This window comes from Hippoglossus hippoglossus, chromosome 13 (assembly GCF_009819705.1).
Source record: "Hippoglossus hippoglossus isolate fHipHip1 chromosome 13, fHipHip1.pri, whole genome shotgun sequence".
NCBI classification, from domain to species: Eukaryota; Metazoa; Chordata; class Actinopteri; order Pleuronectiformes; family Pleuronectidae; genus Hippoglossus; species Hippoglossus hippoglossus.
This window is the reverse complement of record NC_047163.1, coordinates 4,664,713-4,679,574: the sequence shown is the minus strand read 5'-3', so window position 1 is coordinate 4,679,574 and position 14,862 is coordinate 4,664,713. Positions and strand designations below refer to the sequence as shown.

General features: G+C 42.5%; 1 protein-coding gene across 13 annotated transcripts in view; it reads left to right on the top strand.

Moving 5' to 3' along the window:
• tenm4 (teneurin transmembrane protein 4) overlaps positions 1 to 14,862 on the top strand; it is a 158,210-nt gene that overhangs the window by 43,927 nt on the left and 99,421 nt on the right. The gene's annotated exons all lie outside the window — the stretch shown is intronic.

Sequence of the window (14,862 nt, the reverse complement as noted above, 5' to 3'; positions counted from 1 at the left end):
AGTGGTATCCTGATGCATCGTCGCCTTTTGGCATCTGTGACAGACACGGAGACTGTGATCATCTGCTGTCGGGGACATTGTTTTCTGTAATACCGGGTCCTGTAATTTCCCTGCATCCAGATTGAGCGCGACATGGAGGCTTGTTCCGAAACGGTCACGGGCGTCGCGGAAGCAGAATATCAGGCAGAACGATGCTTCAAAGAAATCACTAGTGGTTTCCCAGCTCCCGGCCGCGGTTATATCCTCCCCCAGTATTTCTTGTGAAGTTATTTATTTGTTTACTTTTTTGGCAGAGTCGCGGCTCAGATCATGGATTAGTAGAGATATTCTCTGGCTCATTTGCAGGCTAATTTGCTGGGTTTTAGAGGCCCGGGTGGACAGTTTTGGGCTGTTATCTGTGGAGTTGCATGCCCACTCCACTGCCAGTGCCTCTGACAGTCTAAACCAACAGCACATCGGGGCCCATCTTACAACCGGGGCTCAGGGGCCTCGCTACAGCTCAGTGCGCGACACGGAGCAGGATGAGCCCTCGTCCGCCGAGGATCATCCCGACGCAGCCTCCCAACGTCTGTCCCTCTGCACAGCAATATTCATTTTTAACATACAGTCACTTATCTATGCTCATGTTATATTTATGGTCGGTTCGGGGGGGAATACTTTCCCTGCTTAGCCGTGCACTGATTTCTGATTCTGGATCTGCACATAATACTAACCTTAATAAACCGAGCAGGTATGCAGGTCAGTTCTGAGTTGTTTTTGGTATAAAATTAATTAGATAATTTTTCAGACCTTCTACAACAATATAATTGATTTTATCTCATTGCTAACTTATCTTATTAGTCAGCGGCTGTGACTCAGGTGGTAGAGTGGGTCGTCCACCATCCAGAAGGTTGGTTTGATCCCCAGCTCATCCATTTCACCGGCCAAAGGCAAGATACTGAACCCAGAACTGGCCTCAGTTGTTGTACCAGCTGTGTGTAATGGAGACACACAGATGCTGTGTGTGTGTGTGTGTGTGTGTGTGTGTGTGTGTGTGTGTGTGTGTGTGTGTGTGTGTGTGTGTGTGTGTGTGTGTGTGTGTGTGTGTGTGTGTGTGTGTGTGTGTGTGTGTGTGTGTGTGTGTGTGTGTGTGTGTGTGTGTGTGAACGGGTTAATGGCAAAACCACCGTGATGCACTTTGAGCGGTCATCAAGACGAGAAAAGCTCGATATAGACACAGACCAATTTCCCAGTTATTTGATATTGTTTGCTGGTAACACTATATATACTTTTGGCATAAAGTTGCAGACAGTTTTAAATGTTATCTTTAGTGAAAAGCAATTAGCTGAAGTTTTTATTTATGAACTTGAAAGCATTCGATTTGAGCCACCTGGGACGCAGGATCCTGTGTGTGTGATAACTTTGATGATCATATATCTGTGCGATTAATTATTTGCAACACTCCCACTTCTTCTCTCAGGGTTTTGTCTTTCTTGTACGTTTTCAAAATAAGATTAGCCTCCTTAGATACGGGGGCACATGCAGGATTTTTTGCGATTCCCCGAAACCTTGTTGTGCCGGACAGCTCAGGTTCTTCCTGGATCATTCGGCTCCTGGTGAAAGTGGCAGGGCACAGGGAAATTTCACATCCTGTGCATGTTGAAGAAAATAGCTGCGGACATAAGCTCTAGATTCCCCCCCCCCCCCCCCCCCTCTCGCCTTTAGAGGTTCCCCTAAAGTGCTGCTGTCACACTAGAAACATTAGTCTTATCTCAGCCGTATAAATTGCAGCAGGTCGCACCGGAGCTGCATCCTCTCCGTCTCCGAACCTCAACGCCTGCTCTGTGGGAATAGTCAAGTTTTTTGGGCGTAGAGACACGTGAGGCTATCGAGACAATCTGAGCAGACTGAGCACTAACAGTGATTTTAGGGATGTTTAACAGTTTGAGCATTTCATTTGGTGCCAATGGGAAACGACGGAAACGTTTCTCCAGCCGAGTTAGGGACTGGACGGCAACCTGAAGCGAGACGTTCTCAAAATGTCAACGTCAGACTTAAATAAAAACCCTACAGAAAACAGCAGGAACAGGGAAGTTGTGTCTTTTTTCCCCCCTAACCTTGTTTATGTTGATAAATTACATTACAATAATTTGTTTTACATTCTGGGCGATGACCCCGATGTCCTGATTTCCCCGATGTCTGGGAGTGTTTTTTGAAGTGGAAGGATTGATCTCATCTTGTATTTCACCTTGCAACAGAGTCTGTAGGATACGGCTTGTTAGCCAACACTAAACGGACGCTTGGTGCTTTTCAATCCTGGGTCAGACTTTCACTTTGGTGTTTTAAAAAAAAAATGTATTCATGTCCCACCCTTGTAATAGGTTTCATCATCTTTTCAGTGTCAGCCTTGCTTCAAAGACAGTGAAGAGGAGCGGTCTCCGAACCTAACGCAACCTTGGAGTCATACTGTGCTCGTACATTTAGTTTAAATAGATTATTTGTAAGAATCCTTTTCCTATTGTCAATAAGGAAACAGATTGTAGCATAATTTATGAAATGAAATCTTCCCCAACTCTCTCGGATGCCAGTCAATCTGTGGTTCTATTTCTAATTGGAGACTTGTGGCCAAATTATCTGGGAAAATCTCCCTCGTCAAGTCAGATCAATTTAATTGGGGGGGGGGGTCTGTTTCATGGACACGTAACAAGATTCTGCCTGCAGTTCTCTTAACGGCCACTAGTGTCATTAATAACAAGGCTTTTCTGAATGTTACACATAGACCCTTTAATCTTGAAAACCGCAGAGCTGTAAAAAGTGATTTGATCAGGGCGTCATTAAACGCATCGAGGGAAGTTGTTGTTGTTTTAGTTTTTTAATTAATTCAGTGGACTGTTATTCGTACAGCGCGGTCCAGTCACTGTTGTTTACTGTTGCACGGGCTCTCTGTTTACACAGGACAATAAAGCAGACGTATTACATGCTGCATTTATGAGCATGAAAAGAAACAGAAAAACAGGCATTAAATATATATATAAAAAAACAATCTGTCATTAAAATTGAATGTGGAGAAAACAGGATTCATTACAAGATACCTTTTTTTACTTTAATGCTCAGTTGCCGTTTCTAAGCATTTCGGAAATAACATATTTAACACGGATGCATTTCATTCTGGAAAATAACACAACAATAATAACAAGTGATAAAAGTTGGAGTGCAGTGATTAAAGGACTGTGGATCAGGCTTCAAATTGTTTTAACTGATCAATTATTGATCGCTCTCGTTCCTGTGGATCAACTAAGGACACATTTGTTTATTTGTTGTTTATCACGGCTTCGACACGTACAGATGTGTTTTACTGTATCTTCTTCATAAGAAAGTTATAAGTTAGAGGTTTAGAGGCCTCGTAAAGATGTTCCATTAAAAAGAGTCTGCTGCAGGATACTGGTCCTCCTCACTACCACTACCTTTAATTAAAAATAACCATGTGGCGGAGTAATATTCAGCGATGAAAAATATATTTGCATTCTGATTTACTGCAGGATTGACAGAATGTTAAAGGATTAATTGTCGCGTTCAAGTCGTTGCCCATCTCCAGTTGCTCGGACTCCCGTCTACCCCAGGCAAAAGCATTTCTATTCATCGCCTCAGTGGAAGTGATTCATTTAAATTGGCTCACCTCGTTTTTTGGCCGAAGCCTCAACAATTATATGAAGGCGTGCGCTGCCCTCACCACTGTGTTCAATACATACTTGTGTATTTTTTTCAGGAAAGGAGATGTGAAAGATGCACGTAGATGTTTTGCACTGACGAGATCAGGATCCATATTTTTTGCTCAAGTAATCAATTCAACGTCAGAGCCGTGCTCCTCTTAAGTTCTCCTAACTACTCCCATTATAAACAATCCCTTGTTTGCCGTGTTGCAGACTCTCACCGGCTCAAGTTTTACCTTGGCATGAATTATATAAGTACTTAGAAAACACCGGCTCCTTGACAGCATGCGCTTTAGATAGCCTTTTGAACTGTCATGCACTCAGTGGGAGCTGGGAGGCATTCACAAATCAATTCTTTAACACTGACAAAGTGTCTGAAATGAAAAACAGTGGGCTTTCACGTAAGCTATCTGGAGAGCATGATGAGAGGAGGAAGTAATGTTTTGACAGAGGTGTGCGTACACATCACTGCAGTGTTTATACACAACACGGCAAATCCGTACGAATGAAGTAAAACGTGGCCGCCTCAATACTCCCAGAATTCCCTCACTCCGTCTCATAAAATGTTGATTCCAGAAGTTTGGAAGCTGTGATGGTTTTGCAGCTGTTTTGAGGCAGTGCTTTAGCTCTTTACTATCTTTTATTGGGAGTGTAGCTTTTACTTAAGGGTATACTTTAGAATTTTATTAGGCCAGGCCTAAAATGTGCCGAGGAATGACAGGATGGGGATCTTGCCATCTTTGTTCAGCGAGGCCCCAGGCAAGCCACATGTAGCCCTAATGAGTCGCTTACAATTTCAGGCTCCGCTTGCTCTCAAACACCAAAAGTAAACTTTTGTCTATTTTCCCCCCACTATTCGGGGACCTTAAGAGGATTGTGGGGTCATTATTTATTCATGCCATTGTGTTTATTCACCAGCCTCTGTGTGTGATGGGAGTGGGAATAGAGCAGCCAGTGCAGACGGAGTAAAAGCTGATAATTATCCACTATTAGCATTGTTTTCTCAGCCATAGTTTAAGTCGGCTCAGTTGATGATCAAGCTATCTGAGATCGAGGCCTAGAAACATCCATTTAAAGCTGATTAGCATGCGCAAGCTTTGAAGTCGGGATTGGGTGCGGATGCGTCCATAAGCCTGTTTTTATGGCACTTTTTCGCAGTTGGAGGAGAATTCTGTGTCGAGTTTAGTCACAAACTGTCACCAGGAGATCCTGAGAATCAGCCATCGCATGCCTGCAGGATGTTGTTAGCAGCCCAGAGGTGAGGAGATTGGAACCTTTACTTTTCATCCTCGAACAAAGAGAAGCCCCAGGGATGCTTGAATGGGGCTGCATGGAGGGATTTAGCAACGTCAGACCATGTCAGAACCAACATTGATTCTAGTGAAGTAAAGAGCAGAGAAAATTGAACTTTGGAGTTTAAGAGTAAGGAGTCTTGAAAATTGTTATTACTCAGTTCTGGAAGAGGAGTTTTGCTCATTCTCTTCTCCAGTTATGTGTCCACTAAACATTTAGCAGGAGGTGAAATTGCTCCTCCCGGACTTTTCTGTGAAGCAGCACCGGCGAGGTTTCTCCTCTCCAACACAAGAAAGTTCCATTCGCTCCGTTTAGGGTTTCAATTTCACATTTCTAGCCCCGATTCATCCTGTTTGTCGCAGAGAAGTAGAAACAGATGGTGTCTTTGGGCTGGAGCGCCGGGGCACACGCCGTCTCTCCAGCACAGACAAATAGAGTGGACTCGGTGGATGAGAGTGGCAGAAGCCAGGCAGAGACGACTGTGGAGGAAGTCTGTGCTTATTATCAGCCAGAGAAGAAGAAATGCCATTTTCTAGACCCAGCCACTCGGGCATTCTCTTCATCTTCCCAGGGAAATATTATATATATTCCCAGGTATGTATTCTGCTGTGTGCTGAGGTTTGTTTGCTACTGTTCTGGATATTCTCCTCCTCCTCCGTCATGCAGATGAATAGATTATCACTGAGTAATTACATTTTAATAATAGTGTCATTTGAAGAAGAGCGAGAGGCATATGTCTGACGTGTCTGGGATCCATGGCTTGCGAACATATGGGAAATGTGACAACTGCTAATTTCGTCTAAATCACGCGTTTCTACCTAGCACCGCATTTGTGTTTGTTCTTCACATGATGACATTTCATCAGCTTAAAGTTTCTCCTCTCAACAATGTGATTCTACTTAATTAAGCTTAATTGGCAATTCAAGACATCCATTTAGAGATGGACATGTTTATTGTCTCAAAATAGGGATGAAATGAGGTTTAGTCCAGGTGCTCCTGTGATTCGGGAGGAATAACCTTCTCCATAATGTACATGTGATGCGATTCATCTTAGGAGAAAGTTGTAATTAACGAGCTGTATCGCTAAGTCAGCTGGCTCCGTGCAATTATGAATATGTGGGATAAAAATGCTGTTTTTCAGGTTGAGTCTTTTTACATCTTACCCCATATGAAGAAAGTTTCTCTAGAAAGACTCCTGAACTCATCAGACTGAGGCCAAATCCTGGTCTGTGTAGATAACGTAACCTGAAAAACTTTATAAATTCAAACCCTGTTGAAAATAGTCTTGTTCACTCTCTTCAGAAACTGCAAACTGTGACTATACAACGAGAAAAACACCTCTTCGACCTGTTGTTTGATTCAGAATGTGCTGCAATGTTAACACAACCTTAACACATGGGGACAAACTCCTGAACAAAACAGCTCTGCTCCTCCAAATTAAGAACTACCATGTTGGTGCCCATATCTAAAACATGATCTTCCAGAAGGTGGAGATCTAATAAATTGCGTTCGCTCCTGGACGAGATAACAGGTCCTGGAAGTTCTTGGAATTTAAACCCACCACACGTCACGCATGTCGGAAAAGCCTTAAGCCAATGAAAGGGCCGCGTTGTGTCGTCACGGGGGTGATTCAGCCGGAGGAGAACTGCAGCACCTGACTCAGAAAACTGCAGCAGCTTTGCTCCTGGGAGGTTTGGACATCACGTGATACGGTGACGTTACACGTGAGACGTAAATCTTCCTTGTTTGTAATCGAATGCAATGATGGTATTGTTGTTGGCAGAACTTGATGCAGGTGACGTGTTGATTCGGATTCTATCGTCCAAACTGTCCTGCAGGCGACACAACCGCCGCAGTCAGAGTCAGAGATATTTCCTCTGCTTGTTTTCTGGTTGCATATTAGCGAAGCATTTATAATTTGTCTTTCAGCATCTCCTAAAGAGCGCACGGCAGTTGTAAGTAATGGATGCTGGGTTTAAAGTGCTGATAGAAATGTTGTGGGTCAGCCTTAAATGGAATTGTGCCTTGTGTGGTAATGCTTTTTTATTACGCTCATTTATAATTTCCATTTTCTCAGTAATGGGCAGGCATGTCCACACAAAAAAACATTTACAGGTGCAGGATTACAATTAGTTTTCTTGCCTCATCATACATTATGTTGGCTGCATAGATATTGATCCCGAGCAGGTAAACGGCACAGTCAGAGAAATTGTTATCGTTTCTCCGATGTCGACTCATAAAAGCTCATTTTCCACTTCTTTTTTTTTTTCAAGTGTGTGTATTTGTGTTGATCATCGTACAGTTTGAGTTTGGGACAGATCCATAAAATTTGCACCACATCAATTGGGTAAATTCTTGTGAAGAAACTTTCATTTTACAATATTGCATTAAAACCACACGTCTGCAATGTTTGCTCGATAATTACAATGCAGCTTATCACTTGCATGTGATGCTTCAGGCGTGTGGCTTTATCCGAACTGTCCCTTTGTGCTGCACGCTCAATCGTTTTTTTGGTTTTCTTGATTTAGATTAGATCACCTATCAAGTATTTATTTCATAAAAGGCTAGTTGTGGCTTGCAGCTGTGCAATAGAAAACAATTACGTCAATTTGAGAATCCTAATAATGCAAAATCCAGAATTAAGCTGTGTGTGCAGCCTGGAGAGCTCTGGTAATTATTACCTGAGCACAAACACCAATGACTTGTAAGGATTTCGAAACCTTTTACAGATTGAATTAATTTTTATTACTTGTTGTCACTACAATGAGTTTAGATCATTTAGCTTCATCTTATTTATTCAAGCAATATTGTGATTATTTTTGCGATTTCAAATGTTGCTTTGTCCGTCTGATAAACTCACGTGAATCCAGTGGCGTCTCATTGAGATGGAATGTGACTGTATAATATAAGTGGATATATGTAAGATACACATATTTATGATGCATTTATGATTTGAATATTCATTGACCAGCTACAATAGTTGACCAGTATCGATATCAAGCACATGAAAAGTGACTGAGTGATAAATTGGGTTTATGCATATGTGATTTATATCTTCTGCCTCTGTCATAAAGTTAAACTACAGCTTATACTTATTACTGTAGTTTTTCACATTTGCTGAAACAAATCAAACCGTTAATCAACAAAAACGTTCGTGACCTATCGGTTAAACAGTTTATATGCACAAGCACACACACACACACACACACACACACACACACACACACACACACACACACACACTCTAACACACACACACAAAATTGTGTTTTTAGTAAATCTTTGTGGATTTAAAAACGTATTTATAGGATAATAATAACTAGAAATAATTACATATCTGAAAATCAAGAAACTAATTATCCTGTATATCCAACATTGCCAGAGAGACACCAAACAGCTCACTCAGTCCTAAGACAGCAAATAATACTAAACACCGTCATCTCTGACGTTTGACAGATTTTTAATTTGATGTAATTCTCTCTGCAGTCATGTCACACAACCTCAGCCACTGTGTTTGTCTGTTGTTACCACATCTTTCGTGTCACATTACAAAAACACCTATGTGAAGCTTAATTTCCTCACTGACGTCACTAACACATTAAATTTCTCAGACTGCCGGCGGCACAAAGGCAGGACTAACGCAGCCTCTCCACACTCTTTGAAGATCAATCCAGACAAAGAGCAGTGATACTACAGGCGAGAGGGCACATTTAATCAGTCGTGGCAGCGTCACATACTGCCAGTGAGTTCGGGGAAAAAAAACTTCAAATCAAAAGGGGCATCAAGCGTCCTTTCAAGGGTTTAGTGGCTCTAAGACCTTTGTGTTGCATGACATTTCCAGGACAACTTGATCCGGGCCTTGTGAACATTCGTGTTGCACACTGTAAACACTGGGACACTTGAGCTGAGCTACAGGACATCATTGGGCGGGGGGGACCAAGTAAAAAGCGAAAAGGGAAATAGCTAAGGCAATTTAAAAGCTATTAAATGTCCAATTAAGGTACCTTTGTGTGCCAAAGTCCCTTGTAGGCACATGTAACTCAATTAATAGACTATTATTTGCATTAGGTTTGACATATTAAGCTTATTTATTAAACCAACTGTTTCCTTTTCCCCATTCGAACAGACTTACAGTAGATCCCTGATGTTTTATTGCAACGCTCACATGACCGTATACATTAGTTACTATGACTTAGTGTTCTTGTCTAAACAACATGAAAACTCAAGGTTCATTTCCACCCAGAACTCCAGAGCACACCCTGCTCATGATTCATTATGATCACCCACTCTGTAATATTTAGTTTAGCCCCGGCAGTTACTTAAGGCCTGTGTGCAGGATTAATATCAACAGTAGACAGACATTTATAACAAGGTCCTCAGGACGCCTGCGTCCCCAACGCCGCAGCTGATTTAAAACCGCGTCAAGACTGTGAAGAATATCCAAATACAACTCTGACAGTTCACAAGAACACAGAAGTTTGTGCGGTGACTTTGCAAAGAGCCCCGTGTTAGATTTAATCAAGGTTACCAGAGGATGTGGTGTGCGTAATCGCACTTTCACAATGTGTGCCACTCAAATTAGAAACTGCAGAAGGGACAAATACCTGCCGCCTTCGTGCGACTCCAAAGGGAATTAATCAGCTGAAATGAACACTTTTAAAGAAGGTGTGCTTCCTCCAATTAGCGATGTGAATATCACAGAACATGCTTGCAGCTGTGGTACGCCATTGACTCGGTGTGAGCAGACAGGGTGAGGAGAGAAAATGTGGTGAGTTGCTCGCCCCTAAATCAACAATGCCCTGCTCTCCTGGTTGCCAGCGACAGGAAGGATTGTGTCAACACTGCGGCACGTTACCGACGTTCACTGCAAAATACCAAGAAGGCGCAGGCAAGGAATAAAAACCCACTGCACCTTAGGAAATACAGATTCCTGCCATGTGCCTGCACAAGAACAGAGCTGTGCATTTCAGTGTGAGCAGGAAGAACACGAGCGAGGAAGAGGAGGATGGTGATCAGAGTCAGACAGCTACAGATATGACAATAGCTTTGAACACGCTACCACAGGTTGAGAATCCTCCTATAGTTAAATTGATGCTAGGAACAAAGTATACATCATTTTACTGTACGATTACTATCAATGACCAATTTGGAAACACTTGTCATTTACAAATGTTAAGATATGGGATGTACATTTTGAATTCCTTTTCCAACAGATAACAGACGCATGTTGACTGTTTATTAACCATAAACCAACAGGATCAAAAATATATTTAATGGACGAGTGTCTGATGCAACATCTAAGGGGGTTAACTGCACACAACAGCATAAACAGTTTGTCTCCGTCGGGGGAGAAATCCAGTGGACCGTAAAAACGTCAATACTTCCAGGTTTTTTAGCGTCTTAGGGAGGCTGACATCAGCGAAACCTTTCTGCAGTAGCCGCGCCCATTCCTGCAACCGTGACGGCCGTGCAGTCACCACGATGTGCAACAGGGTAAACTGACGACGTGTACAGCGGGCAATCACAAAAATCAACCCTCATTAACAGGCCGGCTCAGATACAGCCACATGTTCTGGGGTCAGTCTGGTGCACATCTGTCCAAATTCGTATTAGTTGGCTAATGTGTCAAACGGTTAATGGTTAACACCCCCTAACTAAGATGTGAGTGCAGAATTAGCAGCAGATAATTCCTGCTGCCACCGTGGAGTGACACGTCCGCTTCACCACGCTTTGGTACCGTGAGCGTGCAGCGCGTTTAACCAGGGTGGTTACGATGAATTGAAGAGCGACGGCTTTCATCTCCTCTGATCCATCTGAAATTCAATGTATAGCCTCAGAATTCACGGCAGTTAGAGGCGAGATGAGAACGATTAGCTTGGTTTCGAGCGAGAGGATTAAAAATAAGGACTCCTCAGTTGAGAGATATTCGCTCTTCTCACTCGATTTTCTTCTCTCGTGGTAGCATCCTCGCTCTGAAGTTTATTTTCCTCGAAAAGAACTTAAACGCAAATGAATTAAATGTATATTTTCACGCAGTAGTAATGACTGATTCTGCCTCAGTCTCATGCACATGGTTTCCGGCGCATGATTCTGCATCCCAGTCCCCACATTAATGTTTGCAGTGACCGTGGGTGTGGGCTGGCGTTTTCATCACTCATCACCATATATACACAACCAGAAACACACACACACACACACACACACACACACACACACACACACACACACACACACACACACACACACACACACACACATACACACACACACACACACACACACACACACACACACACACACACACACACACACACACACACACTTACACATGCATACACAGATTAAACCCATTAACATAATATACAGAGGTTTTAAAATGTCTTTGGAGCACAAAGTGTATCCACAAATCCTTATGAAGTTTGTAATTGTTTATTGGTTTTAGTGCCGAAGCAATTAGTTGATTAATTGATTGGTTGATTGACGTAAAAATGAATTACGAAGCAATTTTGAAAGCGCAATTTATTGTCAGCGTCGCTAATAACGTTAGTGCCGGCCTTTTAAATGTGAGAAATAGCTTTTCGCTGTTGTTCTATGATTGTAAATTCGATGTGTTTTGGGGTTTAAGAGCGTCAGACAAAATATGCAATGCTTTTACTGGAGCAAATTATCAACTTATTAATTAAACAACAGAATAATTTGTAGTAGAAATAGCTGATAGTTGCTGCCCTTGTGTTGCTATGAAGGTGTGTGGTATCAAAGTGGTGTGACAGATGGGAGATACTATATCTTCAGCAGCTGTAAGTCATGCTGTTGATAAAAAACCTTCAGTGAGATTGTGTTAAAGGCAGAAACATATTTTTTATATTGATGCTTCTATTAGCTGATAGTTTGTCAATAATTCACATTTTCCAAAATGGCCTTTTTAATGATTTATGTGGCCTCTTCCCAGAAACTGATTCTCGGTTTGGGAAGAGACGGTGACACAGCTTCAGCCTCGTGCTGGATGATATCACAGTTTATATAACCTCAGCTTTTAGAGATTTGTGAACCCATATGGATTTCTTAAGCTGCAGAGGTAGCTCTCCCTTAAATATCTACACTTGTATTAGACGCTTGCTGGGAAAGCTTTCAATCAGATGTGGGGATTTCATTTTTCTCTTCCTGACGCAGATTCTGATCCCACAACTTCCTGCGTATCGGCCCCGATAACGAGAACCGATCCCATGCCAGTGCATTTAAAAACAAAGCTTATGTATTTTAACAGCTGGGTGCTACTCACCCTGTGTGGAAGTGATGGTTGCTATCGTTGTTTGGCCTTTGAAAAACAAATGCATAAAGAGAATCAACGCTATAGAACTTCTTTGATTATCTAGTTTGAGAGTCGTAACTGGAAAATAATAAACAAAAGCTTTATGCCGTTGCTAATAATCTATCGTGGGATTCTCCAGCATGAAATTGCTGATATTTAATGTAGCTCTGGCTAATGCTACATCGCAATAATTTCTTTTTAGCCGCTCTGAGAACTATACTTGCCAGTGGCAGCTCAGCAGTTGTGAAGCAGCAAAGAAGAAGAAGTGATTTCCAGGAAAAAATAAATTTGCAGTTTAATCTACAGGAGAAACATCCCTGCAAACAGATCTTCTCCGTCTCTGCACGACTGCCAACACACGGCGTCCTCTCACAGTCTCCGAGTACAACACAGTTACACGTTCTTTCTTCTTCATTGTAAGTTGTAGGTTTGTAGGAAATAAAGAAATATTGACGCGCAGCCGTCCGCCCACATTCATGTTTCTGCTGCCGTTCGGCTTCTCTTACTGGCACCACATACTGTTGTTGTTTTCCCTTGGAAATAAATGTCATTCTTTGAACCAGAGCTTTGATATAAAGTTTACTTCTTTTGAATTATTGTTGCGTGAACGTCTTTTGTTAAGTCTCACAATGCAGACGGTTGAAGTATAATACTACAATAATAATAAAAACAGCTTTTAATGAATCTTATCAAAGTTAATCTACTTTAATATGATCAGAGTGTAAGATTTCATGATTATTTACTGATAGAATTAAATACTACACCGTCATGATACAACATCCTTCATATTCCCGGACATGTATGTGGGATTGTGTCCTGTGGGAGAGGGTGTTGCACTAAATGCTCCAATATCATTACCAGTAATCATCACCTGCAGATCACAGCCACCCAATTTGTTCGTCTGGGATTTTAATTGGATTACTAATGAGCTGATTAACACCTATAATGCAGTGAGTGGTGGTCAATGTTTGCAGCCGGGCCAAAGTCACTGCTGCCTCCTGCAGCTGTCAGGAACTAAAGCCGGGGCTTTTAAGTAAAGGTTCCCTCTCTGCTGCCGCTACATCTCGAGTGAAGGCGAAGTCAATCAACTCCCACAGCAGCCACAGAAACTTCTCTGGCCGTCTCAAGTGGCGGCTTCTCCCCCAGTCGGTGCGTGCGGCTCACGCATGAACCCACTGTGTTAATTAAACACAGCGAGACAGTAAAACCTTTGTGCGAAAGAATAACGTCCGCCGAGCGTGACTACCTTGACCTCATTTAGGTTATGACTTTGACCATTTTTAGCAGACTTTAATCTCCTCTTGTCTCATTGATCAACTCTCGCTTGAAGGTAAAAGCTGTAATATTCTGCCGAGGACCTGGCGGAGCTCGGTTTTTTTGTCTTTTTTCTTTTCATGTCGACATTTTCGCTCTTGATCTTTCAAAGCGGCAGATATATACCAGCTCATCGGGCGCCACTTGGTGCGGCAGCAAGGGTCTTGTTGTTTTGACGCACGTTAAATGCGAAGGTCTCAGATGTATATCTGAGGGATTCTGGGAATGACTGTAATGATGCTGTTTTCAACAGCTCCTCTCCCGCTCGTGTGTCGCTGTATATTCAAGCACAGCAGTGTCACAGTCATTAACCCGCAGCATGGCGACTGTGCCTCTGCACCCATTACTGCATCGGCATCAGAGGGTTGAGGGAGAAATGAAGTGTGTGTTGTGGAGTATATAGAAAGCACAAACTGTGACTCTCTGGGGCAGTGGACGTTTTGCTGCTTGTGTAGGGGCTGCGGCTGATATGTTAATATCGCTAATTGTTTCCTAATTAGATGCGAGTCAGTGAGTCGTATTTTAATGCTCTTCAGGGATCATTACAGAGCGAGGAGAAATGTATCTTCTCTGCTGATGGATGACAGTCCAGTCAGCAGGAATTTCAGCGTCGAGGCCAGCGGACTGATGGGAAGACGGGGAGAGCACTAAACTGATGGCTTTGTTCGCCGCGGTCGCGTTTTCTGAAGTACTCCCATTTTCAGCGCGGCACAGCGCCGAATCAAAAGTTAATCATACATTAATAGGAGCTCTGTGGAGATTTAACATTCCATGACAGCGCGGGGATTGGAGTCAATAAGCCTGGGAGGGAAAAAATAGAGAAACTGCGTGATGTGTAAGAATTGGGGTCGCACATCGCTATATAACAAGAGGCTATAAATAATCACACCTGTAAATTATTCATACTGTGCTGTTAAGGTGAGTGTCCGGTCTGATGACTGTGGTATTTTATGCTACTGACAAGCAGGAAAGCTGAGATGGACACAGAAGCAGGAGGAAGGATTGTTTCAGGGTGGATTCATTTCTTGGCTGGCAGCGTTTTTTTTATGCGTTTCCACAGGAGATGATATTAACGACTCCGCCTTATTTCAGGAACATATTCGCACGGCTGCTGTAAACACGTCTGAATCTGCCAGCATCATTTGGAGAAGCGTAGTTTATCAGAAACATTTTTAAAACTGAGGTCAAAGTTTTTTTTAATTTGTTTTTATGAATTCTTATGCGGCTCTGCTCTGATGTTTGCATGCACTAACCAAT